Here is a 13264-nt window from a genome sequence, read left to right as displayed (position 1 = left end):
ATTACAAAAAACAATCTGAAGTGAGATATTGTAATCTAGTGCAGTGTAAGGGCAGTGACAAAAATATTTATATCTTTTCGAAGATATTGGCAACGCCACTTGCCAAGAAAAATTGACTCTGAAGAAGTTTTGAGGATGAAGTATTACTTAATGAAAGTAGCCACGGCAACTCATTTTCCAAGAAAAAGTAGCTGTCAGGAAAAGTATGACATCCAGCACCAAGAAAACACAAAATATGATGTTTATACCAGGGCGTTAGCAGAGAAGACAGGGCGGATTATAAATATTAAGCAATGAAATGTGCTGACTACAGAAAATGAGTTGTCAATGGCTTGGCATCATATCCAACTTCTATCTTTCAGGAGATTGTCAACCAAAAAATGAAATGCTTGATTGAGGGGAGCACATCACAGAATGGATTGACTGCTATTATAAACTGTTGTGCTGAAGTTGCTTTTGAAATGCTGAACAAAGATGTGAGACTGGGCTGTGTCAGTGACACACATAATGCAATGGAAAAGATTTTTAATTATTTGCATAAATCCTCATTCATGCCAATCATTGTACTTTAAGGAATTTTTCTGGAGAAAATACTGCGTCGAACGCATAACTGGGATTTTAAGAAATAATCCCGCAACTCCTTTGGGGAAATCTTGACTTTGTGCAATTGCCAATTGGTAGCCAGTTTCACATCTCTCCTGAATTTTAATTTCCAAATTCCACATCTCACCGAGGACCTGTAGAAAACAAGTTGAGAAATTTGGAGGTGAGGAAAGGATTTAATAAAAAAAAAAGTCTTTTTTTTTCATTGTTGCCCTGGTGACATTGATAAGCATGACAAAATGCACACTATTTCATAAAATGCTCTGTGCAACAGCAACTGAATGTTGTAACAACATACTATGTCAGTGGTATAATATTCTTTATGACTCATACTTCCTAATGCCTGATTATTGAGTCTGATTGACAGAGTCCTGGCACCTTAAGGATGGAGAAAAATAAATCAAAAAGAACTGGATTTCCTCTGTGGCTTCATGATAGATATTTAAATGCCTGCCTGTTAGTATTCACACAAGAATCTTGCTTATTGCCAGTGTAAACATATTATGGGAAGCCTTACAGAAGCTTTGTGAAGCCTCGGTTGGAAATATTTTCATAATTATTTTCAATTTCTCCCCTCCTTTGAGTCCCATCTTTAGGCACAAGATGAGTCCTGTAGCTCTTGTTCAGGGATTAGAGACCACAGGCTCATGTGTTTAAATCTCATCAGGGCTTCATTCCTGATACAACTGCAGGACAAAGCACACAAGGTAAAAGGCATGTTCTTGGGGGCAAATGGCAGGATGCAATTCTTCACACAAAGGGGTAAGTCCCAGGACATAATTTGCCTCAAAGTAACTGTGAAACTCATGGTGCTCGCCATTATTTTGAATACATGGAACAGCAATTTAAGTCCAGGAGGAGATAGGTCAATGTTCAAAAGTTACTGCTGAAGTTGTGACATGCACTGTTAGCTTTGCAGAAACAATATCCCACACTTAGCCTCTCCTTGTTTTCTTTAGGAACTTGCTGTATTTGCCCATTAATTGTCCATTCGTCTCATTATAAAAGGTTAAATCTTGTAGTGTAAGTACCCTGTTAACAATATGGTAAGTGTTAATAACAGCCAAGTAACGTCTGGCACTGAATATTAACTATTACAAATGTGGAGTCTCATTCCATTAGGTTTTGAATATTTCAGGGAGAATTTAAAAATTGTCAAAATTTTAAATTAACATATTTTCTTACGTTTCATTTCTGTCTCTGTTTTTTCTCTCATTTAATCTGATCTTTATTTCCCGCTCTTTATTTCTCTTTCTGATTTTACATTGAATTCGCCCTCCTCCTTAGCCTTGTCACTGTTTATTTCCCCATGTCTCATTGGTTAAGGAGATACACAGTTCAAGCTATTCGAAGAGCAGGGGAGTTCTCCTCTGCGTCCTGGCCAATACTTGTCCCTCAGCCAACATCATGAAAAGAGATGATCTACTCCTTGTCTAATTGCTGAAAACGATGCTCTGCTCTTTAAGTGGCTGCTGCTGGGGGGAGGGGATAGCGGGGGGCGAAAAACGGGCCGCCTGCCTCAGGCCAATCAAGGCCCTTAAGTTGCCAATTAATGGTCAATTAAGGGCCTTCACCCACCTCCACGGGGATTTTAACTGTGGCAAGCAGGCAACGTGGAACCGGAAAAGGCTGCCCGGGAAAAGCTGTCGGCTTCTCTGCGCCCTCGGGGTGGGCCCTGACAATCGGGCACAGTGTGCCCGATTGAAGGCCACCCCTGCTTCCCCAACCACCCCCAGGATCCAAGACGCACCCCCCTTCCCCTCAAACGACCACACTTGCCTCGCTGGGGTCTGACTGATGACCCCCAGCAGGGCAATCCTGCACTCCTGGCTCCCGGCCCACTGATTGGCCGGCAGCTTAATGAGGCGGGACCTCCTTCCTCAAGCGGGTGGAAGTCCCGCCTTGGAACACTTAAAGCCTGGGGACCCATAAAATGCGGGACGGATCCCCAGGCTAGGTGGAAGTGGGTTCGTCGCCGACTTTTACGTCGGTGGCCAGCTCCCGTCCGCCCACTGTAAGTTCTAGCCCACTGAGTAAGATCATTCTCTTCATCTCCTCCTCTGCTCCTTTTGCTAATTACCTTAAATCTGTGTCCTTTGGTTACTGACCCTCCTATCAGTGGAAACAGTTTCTCCTGATTTACTTCATCAAAAACCCTCACACTGTTGAGCACCTCTAACAAGTCTCCCCTTAACCTGCTCTGCTCTCAGGAGAACAATCCCAGCTTCTCCAGTCTCTCCACATAACTGAAGTCCCTCATCCCTGGTCCCATTCTAGTAAATCTCCTCTGCACCCTCTCCAAGGCCTTGACATCCTTCCTAAAATGTGGTGCCCAGAATTGGACATAATCCTCCAGTTGGGGCCTAACCCAGTTGTTTATAAAGGTTTAGCATAACTTGCTTACTTTAGTGCTCGATGCCTGTATTTATAAAGTCCATTATTCACCATAATTATGTTATTAGACCTGATGTTGGATATTTCAGTGGGGTCACTGCATCCTGTACTCTGGCAAATCTGACACCAGTCTGTCTTGAGAACAATGTGGCATAAAGTGAATAACTTTGCTCTTTGAGGTCTAGTTACTGGAGTTATGTAAGAGAAACACAGGGACACAGCTAAATACAGGAAAGCAAACAAGTCAGAGGGAATACAGCGGAAGTAAGTTTCAAGGGAGTAAGACCAGGATGGATGGCCTCTACTTTAATGCCAGGAGTATTACAGGTAAAACGGATGAGTTAAGGGCAAGGATTGACACGTGGAATTGTGATATAGTAGCCATCACAGAGACATGGTTGAGGGAGGGGCAGGATTGGCAGCTCAATATCCCGGGATATAGAATCTTCAGGCGAGACAGAGGAGGGGGCATTGCAATATTAGTTAAGGAGTTACTGCAGTAAGGAGAGATGATATCTTGGAGGGGGCATCAAATGAAGCTTTATGGGTAGAGGTTAGGGATAAAACAGGGACAGCCACATTGCTAGGTGTTTATTATAGACCCCCAGATAGTCAGCGGGAAATTGAGGAGCAAATATGTGCGCAATTCGCAGAGGTGTGTAAAAATACTAATAGGGTAATTATATTGGGTGATTTCAACTTTCCCAGCATTAATTGGGATAGTCATCGTGTTAAGGGCTTAGATGGAGTGGAGTTCGTAAAATGTATACAGGAGAACTTTTTAGCTCAATATGTAGAGGATCCAACAAGGGAGGGTGCAGTGCTGGACCTAATTCTGGGGAATGAAGCCAGACAGATGGTTGATGTGTTGGTGGGGGAGCATTTTGGTGATAGCGACCACAACATGGTACAATTTAAGTTTGTTATGGAGAAAGAAATAGACAAGTTGCAAAAAAAGGTTTTGGATTGGGGGAGAGCGAATTTTAGTAAAATAAGGCAGAATCTGGCCAAGGTAGACTGGAAAGAGTTACTTGTCGGGAAATCTACAGAAGAGCAGTGGGGGGCATTCAAAAAGGAAATGGGGAGGGTACAGGCCCAACATGTTCCCTCTTGGGTAATCGGTAGGAGCAACAAGACCAGAGAACCATGGATGACCAGAATCATTCAGGGTACGATGAGAAGGAAAATAGAGGCTTTTAGCAAATACAAGGAGAGCAAATCAACGGAAGCATTAGTGGAGTGCAGAAAGTGTAGGATGGAGCTTAAGAAAGCAATTAGGAGAGCAAAGAGGGGATATGAGAAAGCTCTGACTGGTAAAAGCAGGGAAAATCCCAAGATATTCTATAAGTATATCAATGGGAAGAGGATAACCAGGGAAAGAATAGGACCCATTAGGGACCAAGGGGGAAATTTGTGGGTGGAGCCAGAGGACATTGGTAGGGTGTTGAACGAATACTTCACATCTGTCTTCACCCAAGAGAATGAGGATGTAGATATGGAACTCAGAGAGAGACTGTGAGGTTCTTGAGCAAATTGTCAAAGGGAGTGACAAGGTATTGGAGGTTTTGGCAGGCTGAAAAGTGGACAAATCTCCAGGTCCGGACGATTTGTGTCCCAGGATGCTGTGGGAGGTGAGGGTGGAGATTGCAGGGGCTCTGACCCTAATTTTTAATTCCTCTCTGGCCACGGGGGAGGTGCCAGAGGACTGGAAAACAGCTAATGTGGTCCCACTATTTAAGAAAGATTGTAGAGATAAGCCAGGGAACTACAGACCAGTGAGTCTCACATCAGTGGTAGGGAAACTATTGAAGAAAATTCTGAAGGAGAGAATCTATCTCCACTTGGAGAGGCAAAATTTGATTAGGAATAGTCAGCATGGCTTTGTCAGAGGGAGGTCATGCCTAACAAATTTGATTCAATTTTTTGAGCATGTGACCAGGTGTGTAGATGAGGGTAGTGCAGTTTAGTTTAGTTTAGTGATACAGCACTGAAACAGGCCCTTCGGCCCACCGAGCCTGTGCCGACCATCAACCACCCATTTATACTAATCCCATATTCCTACCACATCCCCACCTGTCCCTATATTTCCCTACCACCTACCTATACTAGGGGCAATTGCTAATGGCCAATTAACCTATCAACCGGCAAGTTTTTGGCATGTGGGAGGAAACCGGAGCACCCGGAGGAAACCCACGCAGACACAGGGAGAACTTGCAAACTCCACACAGGCAGTACCCGGAATCGAACCCGGGTCGCTGGAGCTGTGAAGCTGCGGTGCTAACCACTGCGCCGCCCTTATGTAGTTTACATGGATTTCAGCAAAGTCTTTGACAAGGTCCCACATGGGAGACTTATCAAGAAAGCAAATGCACATGGGATACAGGGTTCCCCTTAGTTGAAGGGTCAGTTACGAGGGGACACAAGTTTAAGGTGAGGGGCAGGAGGTTTAAGGGGGATTTGAGCAAGAACTTTTTTACCCAGAGGGTGGTGATGGTCTGGAATGCCCTGCCTGGGAGGGTGGTAGAGGCGGGTTGCCTCACATCCTTTAAAAAGTACCTGGATGAGCACTTGGCACGTCATAACATTCAAGGCTATGGGCCAAGTGCTGGCAAATGGGATTAGGTGGACAGGTCAGGTGTCTTTAATGCATCGGTGCAGACTCGATGGGCCGAATGGCCTCTTCTGCACTGTATTATTCTGTGATTCTGTGAAACACAGCAGCAAGATGCACACTAACAGCATTGACTAGTTAATCTATTTTTAGCAAGGTTGGTTATGGCCAAGCGCCAGGGAAAGCTCCCTGCTCTTCATCAAATAGTGCCACAAGATCTTTAATATCGACCTGAACATGCAGACTTCTGCCTGGCCATACCTTTCACCTGAATCATAGCATTTCTGGCAGTGGAATTTCAGCCTCGATTCTGAGCTTAGACTGAGGAATATGGTTTGAAGTCAATCCACAATCTTCTGACTCGGACGTGAAAGTGCTGCCCATTGTGTGAAGCTGCCATTTGGTTTGCAAGCAGATATTAATCCAATGCCAGTTAAAGCTGCCTGCCAACATTCATTCTGATCTACAATCCTAACATGGGGATGAAATTATTGAATATCCACATGAACAATGGAATTTTCAAACACATAAAGATAAATCCTATAGTACATATCACAGCCTCAGGATACACCAAAACACTTTACAGCCAATGAAATACTTTTTGAAGTGTAGTCGCTGTTGTAATGTAGGAAACAGTAACAAGCACCCTCAGCTCACAGAAGATACAGAGCAAAACTCCCTCTTCCCTGCCCCAATGTACTTCATTGTAAAGTACCTCAAACATGTCAGAGTGCTCCCTCTAATGGACCAGAGTGAAGCTCTCCATCCTCCTTGCTAGCTCTCCCCAGGGCCTCTGACTGAGATTTAAGGGGCGTGGGGAGGTGTATTTGATTAAACCTGATCAAACTTTCCTAAAGTTATTTGCCCAGAATCCATAAATCTGTCAGTGAGAAAAGACTTTTATCCCATCAGTTTGGGCTGCTTGATTAATAACTAAGGCATTACAAGTGTTCACTTACTACAGATTGAGCAGCAGGATTTTCCTAATCAGCTGCTTCTTAACTTTTCTGACAGTGTAAGATAAACCACTTGGGGGAGAAACTGCTTTCAGATAGTGGCTCAGATCGGCCGTCCGTTACACAGCGTCAAGTATTTAACTTAATTGACCGCAATGGTGCTCCATATATTCTTTTGGGCCTCCTTATCTCGAGAGACAATGGATACGCGCCTGGAGGTGGTCAGTGGTTTGCGAAGCAGCGCCTGGAGTGGCTATAAAGGCCAATTCTGGAGTGACAGGCTCTTCCACAGGTGCTGCAGAGAAATTTGTTTGTCGGGGCTGTTGCACAGTTGGCTCTCCCCTTGCGCCTCTGTCTTTTTTCCTGCCAACTACTAAGTCTCTTCAACTCGCCACAATTTAGCCCTGTCTTTATGGCTGCCCGCCAGCTCTGGCGAATGCTGGCAACTGACTCCCACGACTTGTGATCAATGTCACACGATTTCATGTCGCGTTTGCAGACGTCTTTATAACGGAGACATGGACGGCCGGTGGGTCTGATACCAGTGGCGAGCTCGCTGTACAATGTGTCTTTGGGGATCCTGCCATCTTCCATGCGGCTCACATGGCCAAGCCATCTCAAGCGCCGCTGACTCAGTAGTGTGTATAAGCTGGGGATGTTGGCCGCTTCAAGGACTTCTGTGTTGGAGATATAGTCCTGCCACCTGATGCCAAGTATTCTCCGAAGGCAGCGAAGATGGAATGAATTGAGACGTCGCTCTTGGCTGGCATACGTTGTCCAGGCCTCGCTGCCGTAGAGCAAGGTACTGAGGACACAGGCCTGATACACTCGGACTTTTGTGTTCCGTGTCAGTGCGCCATTTTCCCACACTCTCTTGGCCAGTCTGAACATAGCAGTGGAAGCCTTACCCATGCGCTTGTTGATTTCTGCATCTAGAGACAGGTTACTGGTGATAGTTGAGCCTAGGTAGGTGAACTCTTGAACCACTTCCAGAGCGTGGTCGCCAATATTGATGGATGGAGCATTTCTGACATCCTGCCCCATGATGTTCGTTTTCTTGAGGCTGATGGTTAGGCCAAATTCATTGCAGGCAGACGCAAACCTGTCGATGAGACTCTGCAGGCATTCTTCAGTGTGAGATGTTAAAGCAGCATCGTCAGCAAAGAGGAGTTCTCTGATGAGGACTTTCCGTACTTTGGACTTCGCTCTTAGACGGGCAAGGTTGAACAACCTGCCCCCTGATCTTGTGTGGAGGAAAATTCCTTCTTCAGAGGATTTGAACGCATGTGAAAGCAGCAGGGAGAAGAAAATCCCAAAAAGTGTGGGTGCGAGAACACAGCCCTGTTTCACACCACTCAGGATAGGAAAGGGCTCTGATGAGGAGCCACCATGTTGAATTGTGCCTTTCATATTGTCATGGAATGAGGTGATGATACTTAGTAGCTTTGGTGGACATCCGATCTTTTCTAGTAGTCTGAAGAGACCACGTCTGCTGACGAGGTCAAAGGCTTTGGTGAGATCAATGAAAGCAATGTAGAGGGGCATCTGTTGTTCACGGCATTTCTCCTGTATCTGACGAAGGGAGAACAGCATGTCAATAGTCGATCTCTCTGCACGAAAGCCACACTGTGCCTCAGGGTAGACGCGCTCGGCCAGCTTCTGGAGCCTGTTCAGATATATATGATGCTGCGTAAAACGTGCTGCAAGTGCGATATCACCCTTTTTGAGCCACTCTCTGAGACTAGTTTCTCCCCCAAGTGGTTTATTTTACACTGAATTTCTGGCCCCTCCTCTTTGAACATTCAAATGAGTTCCAGAAGGCTGAGTGAGCTTTTCCAGTGAGTAGCTGTTGCTAACAGATCGGGAAAGGAATCCAGTTTGATCCCAGCTTGTGCTGCGGCAGCTGCTTTCAACTGCATTGGCAGTAAGTGGGGGGAGGTGAGGGATATTAACAGACAGTGATTGGAAGGATGGGCCGAAGGACCTGTTTCTGTGCTGTATAACTCTATGCCAAAAGTCCATTCCCTGACACATTCAACCCATAATGGACATTGATCACCAGGTATTGTGTGTAAGAGGAGCATTCCAGAAACTGCTAAGACCAGCTAGTCACATGACTAACTGGCTTTTCCAGGGTCTTTTGAACTAGCCACAGAGCGTTTGAACTCGGAGTGTCTGTTTGCTCCTGGACTGAGAAGATCTCTCCTGTCTGCTCCCATCTCGTTCTCACAAGTGTCTGAATCCACTGAAGACACAAGAAGCCCAAGAGAGAAAAGTCTCCTACAGCAAACAAGGTTTAAGAAGAATACTGGGCCCCAACGAAAAGCAAGAACTACCTACAATCAAGGATTCTACAGTGAGCTCAAAGACCCGTAACAAAAACTCTTCAAATATTGCCTCAAACTTTTCCACTTTATTTTTCTTCTCTTTTTGCATCTCCAGTTGCATGTGTGTGTATCACTTTTGAATGCTAGCGTGGGCGTGTCGTGTATCCGTAGGTGTCAACCGAATTAGAGTTTGAGTTCAAGTTTAATAAATTTCAACTTTTCTTCTTTAAACTTAAGAAAGCCTGTTTGTGCTGGTTTCTTTGCTTTATAATTGGAAAGCGGTGAACAAGGATTCACCAAGGGGGAGCTAAAAACACAGTGTGTTTAAAATTAAACCCTGTTACATTAAGACCAAGTGAAGACTGAGAGGGAACCCGAGACACCTTCCTCACCTGGTCATAACAATAGCGTCAGGAATATTTGTAGGATTGCCCTCTAGCAAAGAGCCAATGCGTCTGACAGCATCTGTGGAGACAGAAACAGAGTTAATGTTTCAGGTCAATGACCTGAAATCAGAACCCATCAACCTAGAACGTTAAACTCTGTTTCTCTCTCCACAGATGCTGACAGACCTCTGAGTATTTCCAACACTTTCTGTTGTTATTTCAGATTTCCAGTATCCGCAGTATTTTGTTTTTGCAAAAAGACAATGGGGTGAAGTTGGAGATGGGTTGGGGGCAGAATCAGGTGGAATGGCATTGACCATTGGTGAAGACAGCACAAACCAGCCAATGGTTCATGAATCAAAGAACTGCTGCCTTCACAACCACATCTTGTGCCTTGTATATATTAAAGATCACTTGTTAATTGTAGCTCAGTGGGTAGCACTCTCTCCTCAGAGTTAGAAGGTTGTGGGTTCAAGTTCCACTCCAGAGACTTGAGCACAAAGTCTAGGCTAACACTTAAATACACTAATGAGGGAGTACTACACTGTCAGAGGTGCTGTCTTTCAGAGGAGATGTTAAACTGAGGCCCCTGTCTGCCCTCTCAGGTGGATGTGAAAGATCCCAAAGCTCTATTTCGATGAACAGCAGGGGAGTTATCCCCATTTCAAACAACATCACAAAAAACAGATTGTCTGGTCATTAACATATTGCTGTTTGTGGGAGCTTGCTGTGCACAAATTGGTTGCTGCTTTTCCTACAATGGGGTTACACTTCAAAAGTACTTCATTGGTTGTAAAGCACTTTGAGGTTTTGAAAGGCGTAAAATAAATGCAAGAATTTCATTCTTTCTTTTCTTTAGATATGTTTCTTCTGTCTTGGTCATTACATACAATCTTCCTTCTTAACTGGTCCTTGTATTTCAAAACACCTTCTGCTTTTCCTTTCTGCAGCTCACTGATTCCATGCTCCCAGAGGGGAGCAGTGCTCAAAGGGAGTCCCTATTCTCAGGTAAGCACTTCCTATGAGTTCAGCTTTCTGCTGGGATCAGGGATTGATGAGCTTCACCTAACACACCAGCTCCAAGATTTTCGTTCAAGCTGCCGTTTCACCCATCCTTTGTGCTTCTGCTTCTCAAGGTTCTCTTCTCATGAACAAACACATGCTTTGCTGTGGCACTGATGCCATGGGTGTCAGGATGGATTACTTCCTTGCACAGGAAATAAAAACAATTACTCACTACGGTCATTAAAAATAATTCAACTGCATGAAAAAGTGGAGGAAAGGACGCTAAAAGGTAGCGAAACTGACTGCCTCTGATCTGGAGAGTTGGCAACCTGCTCTCTCATTGATTAGAATCACTCCTTGTCGTTTTATGTTGAGTCATTTTCTTCAAGTCCCATTTCAGGCTGCCGACTGCCTGAACACAGACATTGTGAGCTTTCACCTTTTTAAAAAAATTCATTCTCACGATGCTGGTGTCACTGGCACTGCCAGCATTTATTGCCCATCTCTAATTGTCCTTGAGAAGGTGGTGGTGAGCTGCCTTCTTCAACCGCTGCAGTCCATGTGGGGTAGGTACACCCACAGTGCTGTTAGGGAGGGATTTCCAGGATTTTGACCCAGTGACGATGCATGTTGGCTGATATATGTTCATTTCAGGATGCTGTGCAATTGGTTACTGTACAGTAACAATGGGAATCCCCCACAATTGTGTAAACAAAACAAAGTTTTCAAATTTAAAAAGCATGGAGGGCAATGCCCTTCAAACTCAGACTGTGCATCAAACATCACAGTTGTACACTGCAGTGAAATCCAATGTGCAGAAATGACAGAATATTTTTTTTTTTTAATTAAGTAATATCCATCACCACTCCAACTGCATGCTTTGTTAGTTTTCTGTAGTTATCTCAGTCTATATCTGAGTAATTGAAATTCCCTGTGATCAACCATCTGGCATTTTTATAAGCATCATTTATCTGGAGAAAAATCACTTTATGAACTACTTTCTCTTCCTGTCAGGAAACTATAAACTCTCCTTTCTTTCCTTCTATGATGTGTAAATTAAATCCCACTTGGCTCTCCACTTCAGACAGGACATTTATATAATTTTCTTCTCTTCACAGAAACTCCTCCAACTTCCATTGTAGCTCCCACCTCCAACCTCCAACCTTCCATAAACTCGATACTCTGCATTTTAATCTTCCAGACAATATTCAGAATTAACTAAGTCTCTTCTTCAAATTGTGTTCAATGCCTTTCTCAACATGGACACTTCCAATTCTTCAATCTTCTCAAAAACAACTTGATTATTGTGCAATAAAAATAGAAAATGCCAGAAATACTCAGCAGGTCTGACAGTATCTGTGAAGAGAGAAACAGAGTTAACATTTCAATTTGATGAACCTTCATTTTCAGATTTCCAAAATCCGTAGTATCTTGATTTTGACTCCAATTTGAATATGTCTCATCCAATAGACAGTAACTCTGGCAGTGCAGCCCTCTCTCAGTACTGACCCTCCAACTGACATCACAGGAAAGCTGCAAGGTGATTGGTTGGTGAGTAACTGCTGTTAGTGCCTGGAAATAGCTTAAAGATCAGGGGAAAGTTCTTTTTTTAAACCTACCTTATAAGTGATAAGGTGAGTACTGCTAAAGTGTGTTTTTTTAATTAGTATGATTTATTAAGGACTTTAGATTGCGGTGGGTATTGTTTGGAGTAGAACAAGGCCCCTAACGAAATTAGTATTTTTTAATTAAGGGAGTAACTATGTAATCGAAAGGTAAGTCATGGCAGGAGAGCTCAGCCCTGTGATATGCTCCTCCTGCGCTATGTGGAAAATCAGGGATGCTTCCAGTGTCCCTGACGATCATGTTTGCAGGAAGTGTATCCATCTGCAGCTACTGGCTGCCTGCATTATGGAGCTGGAGCTGCAGGTGGATTCACTGTGGAGCATCCGTGATGCTGAGGAAGTTGTGGATAGCACGTTTAGTGAGGTGGTCACACCGCAGGTAATGGCTGCACAGGCAGAAAAGAGATTGGTGACCACCAGACAGAGTAGTAAGCGCAGGCAGGTAGTGCAGGAGTCCCCTGTGGCCAGCCCCCTCACAAACAGATATACCGCATTGGATACGGTTGGGGGGGGGGCGGACGCGGGGATGACCTCCCAGGGGAAAGCAGCAACAGCCAAGTTAGTGGCACCACGGATGGCTCTGCTGCACAGCAGGGAGAGAAAAAGACTGATAAAGCCATAGTGATAGAAGATTCAATTATAAGGGGAACAGACAGGCATTTCTGTGGCCGCAAACGAGTCTCCAGGATGGTATATTGCCTCCCTGGGGCTAGGGTCAAGGATGCCTCGGAGCTGCTGCAGGACCTTCTAAAGGGGGAGGGTGACCAGCCAGTGGTCGCGGTATATGTCGGTACCAACCACATAGGTAGAAAAAGGGATGAGGTCCTGCAAGATGAATTTAAGGAGTTAGGAGCTAAATTAAAAAGATGGACCTCAAAGGTAGTAATCTCAGGATTACTTCCTGTGCCACGTGTTAGTGAGTATAGGAAGAGGAGAATAGACCAGATGAATGCGTGGCTGGAGAAATGGTGCAGGAGGGAGGAATTTAGATTCCTGGGACATTGGGACTGGTTCTGGGGAAGGTGGGACCCATACAAGCGGGACGGTTATACCCAGGCAGGACTGGAACCGATGTCCTCGCAGGGGCATTTGCTAGTGCTGTTTGGGAGGATTTAAACTAGAATGGCAGGGGGATGGGAACCTGAGCGGGGAGACTGAGGAGGAGGAAACAAGGATAGAAACGAAAGACAGGAAACAAAAAGGCAAAAGTGGAAGGCATAGAAATCAAGGGCAAGAAACAAATAGGGCCATAGTGCGAAATAATGCGAAAATGAAAGAGAATGTTAAAAAGACAAGCCTAAACACATTGTGTCTCAATGTGTAGCGTATTCGCAATAAGGTAAGAGAATTAACCGCG

General features: G+C 44.6%; 1 long non-coding RNA gene across 1 annotated transcript in view; it reads right to left on the bottom strand.

Annotated features, from left to right (window-relative positions):
* Positions 1–549: 549 nt before the first annotated feature.
* LOC137361455 (uncharacterized) overlaps positions 550–13264 on the bottom strand; it is a 33951-nt gene continuing 21236 nt past the window's right edge. The window contains exons 2-3 of the long non-coding RNA XR_010972207.1: positions 9284–9356; positions 550–737 (exon numbers count right to left, since the gene is read on the bottom strand). This is a non-coding gene — a long non-coding RNA (uncharacterized lncRNA). The remainder of the gene's footprint in view (positions 738–9283; positions 9357–13264) is intronic.

The sequence above is a fragment of the Heterodontus francisci genome, chromosome 1, assembly GCF_036365525.1.
Source record: "Heterodontus francisci isolate sHetFra1 chromosome 1, sHetFra1.hap1, whole genome shotgun sequence".
Classification (NCBI taxonomy): Eukaryota; Metazoa; Chordata; class Chondrichthyes; order Heterodontiformes; family Heterodontidae; genus Heterodontus; species Heterodontus francisci.
Note: the sequence above shows the minus strand (reverse complement) of the source record. Positions and strands in the feature narration are given on the sequence as shown.